Genomic DNA, 13,693 nt, shown 5'->3' with positions numbered 1-13,693 from the left:
AAAAGTTATTTATTTATTCTATGAGAGAAAGAGAGAGGTATTTTTCTAAAGAGTAGTAGTCAAATCAGAATTCTCTCTAGGGACCAGCAGTTAGCGTAATGGCTATGTCACTGGACTCACACGTAGTCGACCATGGTTCGTGTCCCGGACCCGGTGGCTTAAACTCATGCTGGGTGCATGTGCGTGCATGCCCAAGATCCTGAGAGGAGAATGGAGGAGAAGGGATTGTGGCGCAGCCATCCTCCCGGCGGGGGTGGGGGTGATTTCTCACTTTCTATCTCTCTGGTCTCTCTCTGTCTGGCGAGCTCGCGTGCCCTATAGCAAAAACCTCTAAAAAAAAAAAAAAAGAAAAAGAGAATTCTCTCTAATAAATGTATTAATGGCCCATCAAAAGGAGGGCTTATGTCCCTTTCAATTTTTATAGACTTTGTGATCTCTCAATGGTTTTCTAACGTATACTGTAAAGCTTTTGTTTGATGTTAGTATTAGATTTGATTTTTAAAATATGGTTTAGTTCCTTTTCAACAACTTTTCCAAAATCAGACGATTATGTTTCTTGGGTAGGTTTTGTAGGAGGGCAGTTGTCATCTATGGAAAATCACCAGATGATATTAAATGTGCCAGGTGAGAGAAATTACAAACGTGTGTGTCAATTCCACAGAGGGTGTGTGGCATCCGTGTGTGTCTGGGTAACGGTCCTGTCTACTCACAGAGATGTGCTTGCTGTGATTCAGGTAAATGCAGCATCCGCTGGTCATCGCTTCTGCTGTGTGCAATGCTTGCCACATTTCTGGAAGTCAAGGGATACTGAAATGATAAAAGAGTAGATTTGTTTTTTAATGTAATAGGCCAAAGGAAGCTCTCCAACATTCTTTCATAATGTACTGAAACAATGTATTTATGAATAGAGTTTATAGCGACTCTTTCAAATATTAACAATGGAGCTTTGATGTTTTTGAAAAATTTTTGAAAACGAGGATGTCTGTCTGCCACTAAAATAAATTGCTCTTTCTCGGCTTGGTCCTTGCATTGTAACAATCCCCTCCCTTACCACCAAAGGGTTTTATAATGCTTGCAACACGCAGCTGTGGTCTACAGATGAATTTCTCATCATGTTCCATCAGAATAGGTGTAAAAAAACTAATTTTAGGCAATTTGTCATTGGAGAAAGTGAAAATAGTTTATATTAATAAAAGAAGCTATGAGATACTTCCCACGTGTTCTGTAGACCATGGAGTTGTATGGAACTCTTGTAAAAGCAACCTGAGTGTATCCAGATATAGTTCGATAGGGCAGTAAGACCACCACCATCAATTATGTAAGGAAAGCCTGTCTGGAGACGGTTATGCCAAGCACCTGAATTCACTTTAATGGTGGAAGTGGACCCATATGCTTAGGGAGTTCAAATCCTTTATGAGTAACACTCACTTATGATATATAGACAGAATGCAAAACCAAGGATTTTTTTTTTCTCTTTGCAGTGTGCTTATTCTGAAGTATATGCTTTACACATCCTTTTGAATGCATTACAGTAATATTGTGAACATGTTTTAAAATGTTTTAGAATTTACTCTACATTTGGTATTGAAGACCAGAAGAATAGGTGCTTTCAAAAATATCTCATAGTGTCACTGTTTCCATTTGTCTCATCAGAAGTTAAAAAAAATAGAAATATTAATCGTTTAATAATGAATACTAAAATAGAATGTCTCCTGACAAAGTTGGTTGGAAGATTTGACCACCTGTGTACAGACTCTCCCAGGAGCACCGGCATTGTCAGTAAGAGAGCTTATTTTCATAAAAAAGCAGATAGGGTAAATAATATTGGATGGCAAAGTCGTAGGATTTACAATGCATTACTACGATCAGATTGGACATTTGATAATAAAGAGCACATGCAAATTTACTGAACATGCAAACATTCTTAGATTCAGAATATCTCTGGATGTAAACATATGCATATTATAGAGTGCATGCCTGTCTTCCTTTTACCCCAAAACAAAGATTTAAAAATAGATTGAAATATATAAATATCTGCGAAGAGGACCGCATAGTACATTAAACTGGACAAGTGTATCATGACACCTAAATGATATGTACTTTTTCTGGAAATAGTTGGTGGTTAAATAAGAAGAAACATCTTTTATCCTGATTTTTGCTAAGTTAATCAGTTATATTTTCACAGTGTATATATCTATATTGTATATATAAGCACACAATATAGTATTAAAATAAGATATATTTTATGTATCAATTTTTAGATACTAAATAATTAGATTTCACTTTTTCTCACATGTTAAATATACTCATAATGCATGCATTAAGAACAAAGCATGAACATTTCATCTTAAATTATGTTACAGAAAGAAATAAAGCACAATTTTCAAATGAAGTTCCTTTTGTAGAGAAATGACAGTTTCCTAAAACTGTTCTCTAACCCATCATCATCTCGAGAGGCTCATAATTTAATTTAATGTTCTTTGGTCTTTCCAAATAATATTTCCTAACCAGATAATTTCAGTTGTTGGGTTTTGTCGGTGTTGTTTTTCTTTTCTGTTCTCTATTATCTTAATTTGGCAATGAAAAATCCGATTGAAACCTAGGAAACAGAAATCAGACCTAGGAGACTTGTGCAGGGGATTTCAATGTGTAAATCTAAAATGCAACCAAGACGCTATAGGTCCCTAAAGTATAACATTGAGGGGTTTTCCCCCAATTTTTAAAAAATACCAGTTTCCTCTCAAAAATCTATAAATTCCTGAGCAACACCGTGGTCTCCACATGGGGACAAATAAAGTGAAACTCAGCACAACGTACAAGAAGAGTGTCCAACTTGGACAATTTTTGATAATATTTTTACATCACCTTGGGTATTTTATAAACTTGAGACTTAAAATTTCCTCTCTTGTTTAATCTCTCAAAGCACGTCCAAGAAAATAGTTCTTTGAATTTGAAACTCACTTCTAAGCCTGAGGGTAGTTCTTGCGTCTGGGGCTGTTGGCGTGGCGTGCATGCGTCTCCTTGCTGTGTGCAGGTCCTCACCTTCCCATGGGATCTGCCTAGTCATCTTCCACCTTCTGCTCTCTTTACTTCTCAAATCTTAAAACTGACATCTGAGGAAATCTTGAGATGCATGAGGAAAGGACAAGAAGAAATAAAATCGTGACTACATTAGTTATAGGGGAGGAATAGAATAGTATGCAAATACGAAATCTTTAGTACAAAAAAAGTTACGGAAACAAAATGAAATTGAGCATAGTAACGTCTAGTCCCACTGAATATCAGACACAAATGACCATAACCTTTAGGACCACCAAACTATAAAATCACAGCCAGTGGTAGGATCCTATTTCTTGAGTCATGAAAAACCAATATATATATGTCAAGAAATGACAGTTTCCTAAAATTGTCCATATATATATATATATATTATTTACATAGCAACTAATATATATATATATATGGGGAGTGAGTGAGAGTGCAGGGCAGAGGTTTATTAGTTCTGTCTTCTATATAGCATATGATACCCTAAATGTCAGTTAAAAAAAAAAAAGCAGCAAATAAAGAGATCAGAATGACTGTAAAAAGTTTTCCAATGATTAATGTTAAAATAGAGGAATAGTAATGTTCTCTTCAGTCTTAGATAATTCTCTCTTCATTTGCTATGTAAATAATTGCCTAAATACGATAAACTAAATGTAAGGAGAAGAGATTGATTATTTCCATCATCTATTCTGTCTCTTCTCTCTCTCTTTCTTTTTTTTTCCCCCTTTGAATTTGAAGCAAGGCTCGTAAATCACTTTAATGTCTATATTTATGGCTGGCAATCCACTAGCCCTGTGGGACAGGGCAGAGGGCCAGAGCTTCCATCTCTAACCCTCACCATGATTCATGAAGGAATGTTGCATCTTTGGTGTAACTTGGGGATTGAGGGACAAGCAGGGCCTGTGCAGGGAGGGCTCCAAGCAGACCAATGGTGCACCGAGGTTATGAGGCTGAAGATGGAAATAGTGGTTGGGAAAGTTTAAAATGGAAAACTGTGGGGAAATGCAGAGAAAACTAAAGAACATCGAGCTCAGATTTATATAAGCCACTCTAAAAAGTCTTTGCTTATAGCAAATGGAGATGAAAGAGAAAGTGACCTTCAGTCGTACGATTTATTTTTACAGAAGGTTATGCTGACTTCATGATTGAGTGCTCCTGTATGAAAACCAGAGGCCCTTAAAAATGGAGTGATTTGTTGGGATTGTAAAATGGGGCAGTCACTATGGAAAAGTTTGGCAGTTCCTCAAAAGGTGAAAACGAATGTTGGTAAAAAACTCAGCAATTCCTTTCCTATGTATATTCCCAGGTAATTGAAAATATGTACCCACAACAATTGGCAGGTTTTTAAAATAATTTTTTTTAATGTGCCAAAGGGCACATGCACTTGCCAGAGAGAGAGAGACAGAGAAACAATGTGAGAAAGCATTCCCCCTGGGGAAGGGTCACACTGGACTCCTTTCTCCTCCATTTCTCTCTCATTTCGGGATTTTGGACACACGTGCAACTGGTATGTTTTTCAAGTTGCTGGGTCTGGGACTTGTTATAATAATCGTGGTGGAATTCAATACCATGCCACTGGTTGGTCCAAAGCCACAAAAATTTGCATGTGAATGTTTATAGCAACATGATTTCTAATAGCCAACAAGAGAAAATTCAAATGTTCATCAAATGAACAGTAGATAAACAAAATGTGGCATATTCATACAATAGAATATTATTTAACCTTAAAGACAAATGAAGCACTGAGACACACTATAGCATTTTTGAACCTTGAAAACGTGCAAGGTGAAGAAGCAAATCATGAAAGACCTCATATTGCATGACTCCATTTATATGAACTATTCAGAAAAGGTCATTTCACCGAGGCAGAGAGTAGATTAGTGAGTGCCAGGCACTGGAGAGAGGAGGGAATAGAGTGTGACTCCTCATGAGTACTAACTTTTTCTTTGGTGATAATAAAATATATAAACAGAGAGTGATGATAGTTACGTAATGCAGGCCTGTTTTTGGCCTGGTGGTTAAGGTGTCTGGATCCCACGTGGCCCACTACACGGTTCAAGTCCCAGACTTTGCTGTTTGATAGTTACACAGGTCTGTGACAACTTTAAATACCACTGAATTGTACACTTGAGACGGAAACAAAATGAAATTGAGCATAGTAACGTCTAGTCCCACTGAATATCAGACACAAATGACCATAACCTTTAGGACCACCAAACTATAAAATCACAGCCAGTGGTAGGATCCTATTTCTTGAGTCATGAAAAACCAATATATATATGTCAAGAAATGACAGTTTCCTAAAATTGTCCATATATATATATATATATTATTTACATAGCAACTAATATATATATATATATGGGGAGTGAGTGAGAGTGCAGGGCAGAGGTTTATTAGTTCTGTCTTCTATATAGCATATGATACCCTAAATGTCAGTTAAAAAAAAAAAAGCAGCAAATAAAGAGATCAGAATGACTGTAAAAAGTTTTCCAATGATTAATGTTAAAATAGAGGAATAGTAATGTTCTCTTCAGTCTTAGATAATTCTCTCTTCATTTGCTATGTAAATAATTGCCTAAATACGATAAACTAAATGTAAGGAGAAGAGATTGATTATTTCCATCATCTATTCTGTCTCTTCTCTCTCTCTTTCTTTTTTTTTCCCCCTTTGAATTTGAAGCAAGGCTCGTAAATCACTTTAATGTCCATATTTATGGCTGGCAATCCACTAGCCCTGTGGGACAGGGCAGAGGGCCAGAGCTTCCATCTCTAACCCTCACCATGATTCATGAAGGAATGTTGCATCTTTGGTGTAACTTGGGGATTGAGGGACAAGCAGGGCCTGTGCAGGGAGGGCTCCAAGCAGACCAATGGTGCACCGAGGTTATGAGGCTGAAGATGGAAATAGTGGTTGGGAAAGTTTAAAATGGAAAACTGTGGGGAAATGCAGAGAAAACTAAAGAACATCGAGCTCAGATTTATATAAGCCACTCTAAAAAGTCTTTGCTTATAGCAAATGGAGATGAAAGAGAAAGTGACCTTCAGTCGTACGATTTATTTTTACAGAAGGTTATGCTGACTTCATGATTGAGTGCTCCTGTATGAAAACCAGAGGCCCTTAAAAATGGAGTGATTTGTTGGGATTGTAAAATGGGGCAGTCACTATGGAAAAGTTTGGCAGTTCCTCAAAAGGTGAAAACGAATGTTGGTAAAAAACTCAGCAATTCCTTTCCTATGTATATTCCCAGGTAATTGAAAATATGTACCCACAACAATTGGCAGGTTTTTAAAATAATTTTTTTTAATGTGCCAAAGGGCACATGCACTTGCCAGAGAGAGAGAGACAGAGAAACAATGTGAGAAAGCATTCCCCCTGGGGAAGGGTCACACTGGACTCCTTTCTCCTCCATTTCTCTCTCATTTCGGGATTTTGGACACACGTGCAACTGGTATGTTTTTCAAGTTGCTGGGTCTGGGACTTGTTATAATAATCGTGGTGGAATTCAATACCATGCCACTGGTTGGTCCAAAGCCACAAAAATTTGCATGTGAATGTTTATAGCAACATGATTTCTAATAGCCAACAAGAGAAAATTCAAATGTTCATCAAATGAACAGTAGATAAACAAAATGTGGCATATTCATACAATAGAATATTATTTAACCTTAAAGACAAATGAAGCACTGAGACACACTATAGCATTTTTGAACCTTGAAAACGTGCAAGGTGAAGAAGCAAATCATGAAAGACCTCATATTGCATGACTCCATTTATATGAACTATTCAGAAAAGGTCATTTCACCGAGGCAGAGAGTAGATTAGTGAGTGCCAGGCACTGGAGAGAGGAGGGAATAGAGTGTGACTCCTCATGAGTACTAACTTTTTCTTTGGTGATAATAAAATATATAAACAGAGAGTGATGATAGTTACGTAATGCAGGCCTGTTTTTGGCCTGGTGGTTAAGGTGTCTGGATCCCACGTGGCCCACTACACGGTTCAAGTCCCAGACTTTGCTGTTTGATAGTTACACAGGTCTGTGACAACTTTAAATACCACTGAATTGTACACTTGAGAAGCGCAATGAATACATATGCCAATGGGAAAGAAAGGTCTTGATGTATTGAGTAGAAAGAAGCCTCTAGTAGAACTTTGTCTTTAGTTCTTTCATTTTTAAAAACAGGATATTGTGATTATAAGCCATAAATATACATTTACTTCCAATATTCTCTAATTCTGTGCTAGGTTGCCTTGCCAAAGACTTGGTGATATTTTTAAGTAAAGTATTCTATAATAAATTGGGTAGCTGGGAAGAAATAAATTGCTGGTGATAGAAAATGCACATCCCAGGGCCAGCAGGTGGCATAATGTTTACATTGTTGTACTCCCATGTAGTGGACTGTGGTTCGAGTTCCAGACCAGGAGGCTAAAAATGCATGCCAGGTGCATGTGTGTACATGCCCCAAATCCCAAGAGGACAATGGAAGAGAAGGGATTGCAGTGTGGCCATCCCCCCCTGGGGTGTGATTTCTTGCTTTAAATCTCTCTGTTTCTGTCTCTATGGTGAATGCATGCTCCTTATAGTAAAAATCTCTCTAAAAAAAGAAAAGACAATATAAATCCCATAAGAACACAATATGCCATGTAGAAGAGTTACTACAAACTCATCGTGTTAATATTCCTAGTGTGAATACTACAAAGGCTATGACAGTTAGCCCTAGGAAATATGTGACCCAGTCAATGAATGTAAACCGAAAGAAGGATTTTGGGAAAATTAAAAGAGTGCTATATAATGATATAATGCTCCCGATGGAATGAAATAATCCCCAAAAGTGATTACTGAAGGACAATTTTGGAAACAACAGTACGTAAATTTTTAGAATGATGTGTTTGAACTTGAAAGAAAGGAAGCCATAGGGATTCTAGCTTAGACTGAACCCCAGAGAGGGGCAGAAGGTGGCCGTGTGTGAACTATTCTAGGAAATACTCATCAGTGTGAGGAAAATGTCAACATTCTACTAATACACGCCTGGCTCACTCAGGTTTCCATTGCTAAGAGTGTTCTACTATACGCCTATAACTATTCATTCTCCTTTTAGTAATACTTGCATGCGTTTGAGTTGGATTTTTTTGGGGGGAAAAGGTTTTTGCTATAGGATGCATGTGCTCGCCAGATCGACAGAGACAGACAGAGAGACAGAAAGCGAGAAACCACCCCCCGGGGGGATGGCCACGCTGCAATCCCTTCTCCTCCATTCTCCTCTTGGGATCTTGAGCACATTCCCGGCGTGAATTTTTAAGTCACCGGGTCCGGGACACGAACCGCGGTTGACTACATGGGAGTCCAGCAACATAACCATTACGCTAATTGCTGGTCCCAGTTGTATTTTTTTTTTATGAAAACATCCTCTCTGTCCATTCTTGTGCCAAGTATTGGGATAAATCTTTCTCCTGGTTGTCTGTTTATCCATATTAATTTAAAATAGGCTTCTGTTTATGTGGTTGTTTTCTGAGTGATGTCATGCCATTTTCAGTGTGGAAGGCCCTTGGAAGATAGACCGAGGTCATCTGGCTGCGTGATGGATACGCCTACCTTTGACGGCCATTTAAAGTGAAGAGCTGAATGCAAGACCAGAATTTAAGCACCCTGAGCTCATGTTCTGTTGACATTAAACTCCTGGGAGTATTCTGTGCCTCTTACACCTCGAGAGGGGTTGCAACAAGGGTGAAAACAGAGAACGTGTGCTGTTAAATTTTCCATTTTAGACAAAAAAGAGAGGGCATTATCACAAAAAGAGCTTTGAAAACTGTGAAGCAGAAGTTTATTCACACTAAGATCCTTTTCAACCAAGCACTTTGCAGACAAAAATAGAGTAAAACTGTATAAAAGTATAAGCTGTTTGAGAGCCTAGGCAGATCTCTTTTTTTTTTTTAATAAAAAATAGGAATACCACCCATTCATGTGTGGGGCAGTAGGTAATTACATAGTTGAAGCCTGGCTGCTATGATGAGGAGTCTTGCCAAGGCTTATTTAGTAAAAGTATATTCATTTTTTTACCATGTTTATATGATCATTAGAAGATGTTACATGGTTTTTAAGAAGGGCAATTGAGGGCCAGCAGGTGGTATGGTGGCTAAGGTGCTGGACTCCCTCATGACTAACCATGGGTTGAGTCCCACACTTAATGGCTTACTTTCTCATTTTCTTTCTCTCTATCTCTCTTTCTCTCTATCTCTCTTTCTCTATCTCACTTTCTTTCTCTCTATCTCCCTGTGTCAATGAAAAACAAATAAGTAAACAATTCTTATATTTATTTTACTTAAAAAAAACATAGAACGGCAGTTGCTCTCTCTTTATCCTGTTACTCTATGTCATAGAAAAGCTCTATAGTAGACCAAAGTCAATTTCATGGAAAAATAAATTGCACATATACAAGAAAATCTTATTCAAGAAAACCACCGCAACAAAGCTTGCAGTAAACATCACATAGTAAAGTGAAAATCAATGGTCTTTTCAAGAATGAAGGGAAATGTACCACTTTATTATTTATTTGGATAATGTTGGGAATTAAAGCATAGGGAGCACATGTGAAGCAGAGACTGTGATGGGGAGCTGGGGGTCAGAACAGCTGGACCAAGCCAAACATGATCTCAGGTGGAGTCTAGAGGCAGCCTGACCATTGTGAAGCTCGGAGGGCCTTACACCACAGGGGCTCATCATCCACCTTACAGAAAGGGGGAACCAACATAGTCAGTCATTCTTGGGCTTAGGCTGCCTCAGCACTCAGGGAAATATAATGTCCCTGGTGAGGAGCCTCCTGTTTGGCCCATGGAAATTCCACCACAAAGAGGCAGGCACCGGCAGATACCAGCCAGTGCTCACAGTGACAGAGGCTGTGTGCACCAGCTGTAAGGGGCACAGGCCCACACTCAGCAGACACACTGCAGTATTGAACAGCAGTTCGATATTATTCCAGGATTATTTTTTAGAGTCTCTTTCTTCCTTTCTTTCCTTTTTATTTCCCTCATGAGAGAAATAGGTTTTTTGACCAGGTCTCCCCGTGCCATGATCCTTCTGCTTTGGTATCCTAGTTGGCTAGGCTCACAATCATGCACCACTGCCCTGGCATGATCAGGTTGGTCCATGAACTGAACCCAGGCTTCCCACATGACCCCAGCCTGGTGCAGTGGCACCTTGCTGCTTGCACAGCTGTGGCTGGAAGCAATCTTCCATTTTCTAAAGCCATATCTTTATAATTATTGAGGACTTATTTGCTATAGATCCTGGTCTTTGGTAATAGTATAATCACATATCGAATCAAGGGATTCATCAGCAAATCAAGGTGGGGCTCACGACTAATGAATCCAAACGCAAAAGCCTGGTTGGAAGATTGTGAATTGCGGTGACCCATTGATTTATGTGCTGCTAGCTCCTAATCACTTAAAAAATATACCTATAATTGGAATATTATTTATCTCATTGCCTAATGTCATAATAAAGTGTGAAAATCTAAAGAAACATGTGTATAAGATCATGACTTATTTATCATGATAAAGATACAGATTTAGGGAACCAGCAGTTAGCGTAATGGCTGTGTCGCTGGACTCCCACGTAGTCAACCATGGTTCGTGTCCCGGACCCGGTGGCTTAAAACTCACGCCGGGCGCGTGTGCGTGCATGCCCAAGATCTCGAGAGGAGAATGGAGGAGAAAGGATTGCGGCGTGACCATCCCCCCTGGGGGGTGATTTCTCGCTTTCTGTCTCTCTGTCTCTCTCTGTCTGTCTGGCAAGCGCACGCGCCCTATAGCAAAAACCTCTCAAAAAAATACAGATTTAGTTGATATTTATATTTAATTTTTAAAGATCAGGTGCAAAATATTGTTGGTCAAGAATAGCTTACTGTCCTTTCTCCTCCCTTGAAATTTACAGTGGAAATGGTGATATCTTCAGACAAATGTTTACATTGAAGGATACACATATGGTATGTGAGATTAAAAGAATTCAAAGAAATTTTCACAGAATGGATAGCATTTGAGGTGAGATTTAATAGTGACATTTTAGGGGGATGGACAAGCATGTGCAAATACTCATGGCATGAGACAGTAGCAGATTCTCATGTGGGAGCTGGATGTTGTATAGTTTGAGTGGTGGGCGAAGTTTGAGGGGAATATGAAACTAGGCATGTTGTTAGGAACAAGAGCATGAAGACTGTGTTCCATAAAACAGGGCCAAAGTATTATAAAGGTCACACGAAGAGAAGGATGAATTTTAAACTGGAGAGATACAATCATATCCATGTGTAGGTTGGAATGTATTTGATCTGTTTGTATGAAGTCTAGCACTTATCTTCGGTATAAGGTATAATCAGTATAGATAATTCTCTTACTTTACTTCCTATAAAGATTAAAACATCTTTTATAAATATCCATATACTTCACTCCTTATTGTTTTTCTTCCTAAAGATAGAAAAAAAATACGATTACTAGCAAAGCGTTCTTTTCAAAACAGACAAAGATACAATGCCCTCTGAAGTTCACATCAACAATTTTCAAAGTTATGGCCATAAAATAATGCAGTTTATTTAAGCTAGGATTGATGAAAACTTTTTAAAAATAAAATACAACAGGGGCCAGCAGGTGGCATGGTGGTAAAGGGCGCTGGCCTCTCACATAGCTGACTGCGGTTCAAGTCCTGGACCTAGTGGCTTGCTTTCTCACTTTTTCTCTCTTTTGTTCTCTGGTTAAATTGAAACAAACAAATAAATAAAGTTAAATAAAATAATTCTTAAGAAAATGAAATACAACAGAATAGAAGAAAACATTCTCAAAAAGTATAACCTGAATGAGGCCAAGTATTACTTTATAAAACACGTTTTAGTTGTATAGGGTATTGATGTGTGCTTGAAAGTGTGCTGGGCATTTTATTTTATGCTATGGATCTGAGGAAACTTGAAATTATTGGTTCAGAGACCTGAAATTGTGAATGACACAGCAGTTAATTCTATATGTAGGTCAAAGTCATTTCTTACCAATTTTCATATTTCTTCTTTAAGGCTTTAGTCTTTTCAGAGATCCAATATAGCATTGTTCTATTTCAGTATTGAAGGAAATCTAAGAATGTTCTCTTGTAATTTCTTTTGCAATCAAACTGAATAGAATCTGTGCTCCTCTGAAGTCTACTTTCTACTTTGTCTAGGTTTCGTAATCTTCTCATTCATAAATAAGGATAATAAAATGGGACTATAAAGTACGTAAAGTTTTTTGAATAAGATAAGTGAGGTGTTCAGCACAGTATCTTCGACATGGTAAGTAATCAATAAATATCAGCTAACGTTATGATTATGACATTTTACGTGAAATGATCCAATACCTTCTATATTTAAAAAAATAATAATTTATCTGGCTTCCTTTGGTAAATCAAGAAAAAAAGTAGTAGATTAAAATGAAGATCTCTACAACTTCTGCAACTTCTAATAAGATTATGAACGTGATGGTATCATAACCCTGTCTATAACTTTCACTATACATTTATGATTTCATGAGTTGTTCAAATAATAATCTAAATGTATAGCTAGATAAAACCCAGATTTACCAGTTCATTGTTTTCTTTGTTGCCAGTATTAATACTAATGGCAGATCAGACTGGCCTGGAGGTTAAAGAAGCTGGATCCCACTTAGTGGACCACCATGGTTCGAGTTCCAGACTCAGCAGCTTAAGAAATATACCAAGTGCATGTAAATATGTGCTAAAACTCTCAAAAGAAAGGAGAAAAGGAGGAGAAGGGATTGAAGCATGACCATTAATGTTTTCTCACCTCTCTCTCTCTGGCAAGTGCAAGAACTCTCTTGCCAAATTTTAAAAACCTAATAGCAAATCACGTGAGTCCTCTCAGTCTCGTCCATGGCCTCTAGTTGTGTGGGGAAACTTATTTGGATGAACAACTCTTTAGCAGAATCCACACATTCACCTACCTCCTCTGCGCCAACGACTTTCCTTTATGTCTGGAAAGCTTTTCACCTGTATCGTTCATATAAGGCAAGTGATCTTGTTTTTCTTCAGTAACGAATGGCATTCAATTTACTGTGTATATATGAAGGATCTTCAAAAAGTTCCTGGGAAACGGATATTATAAAAAAAAAAAACTATGCATGAATTTCAAAATGTTTTGCACCCAAGTAAAATCGTACTTTTACCCATTTTTTTTTCTTTTATTTTTGGAGAGGTTTTTGCTATAGGGTGCGTGCACTCGCCAGACAGACAGAGAGAGAGAGACAGAGAGACAAAACACAGGAAATCACCCCCCAGGGGGGATGGCCACGCCACAATCCCTTCTCCTCCATTCTCCTCTCGGGATCTTGGGCACGCACGCACACGTGCCCGGAGCAAGTTTAAGCCACCGGGTCCGGGACGCGAACCACAGTCAACTACGTGGGAGTCCAGAGACATAGCCATTATGCTAACTGCTGGTCCCCTTTTACCCATTTTTTAATTCATGTTTTGAAGTCTCCTTGTGTAGGCATTTGTGCCAATGCCGTTCTGGTTTCTGTGAAGGGTTAATAAAATAAAGTCTGGTTTTCTACCAGGAGACCAATATCTTCAGTGAGGTTATAAACCTTGGTCTACCTATTTCACATCCCATGATGAAA

At 38.3% G+C, this 13,693-nt stretch overlaps 1 long non-coding RNA gene across 1 annotated transcript; it reads right to left on the bottom strand.

Annotated features, from left to right (window-relative positions):
• Positions 1-728: 728 nt before the first annotated feature.
• Positions 729-13,097, bottom strand: LOC106735369 (uncharacterized). The gene is made up of 3 exons (XR_003550142.1): positions 13,019-13,097; positions 2,962-3,123; positions 729-807 (listed from the first exon to the last, which is right to left on the bottom strand). It is a non-coding gene; the product is annotated as an uncharacterized LOC106735369 (long non-coding RNA).
• Between the last annotated feature and the right edge of the window lie 596 nt (positions 13,098-13,693).

Source organism: Tupaia chinensis, unplaced genomic scaffold (genome assembly GCF_000334495.1).
Source record: "Tupaia chinensis unplaced genomic scaffold, TupChi_1.0 Scaffold000362_1, whole genome shotgun sequence".
NCBI classification, from domain to species: domain Eukaryota; kingdom Metazoa; phylum Chordata; class Mammalia; order Scandentia; family Tupaiidae; genus Tupaia; species Tupaia belangeri.
This window is presented reverse-complemented; position numbering and strand designations above follow the sequence as displayed.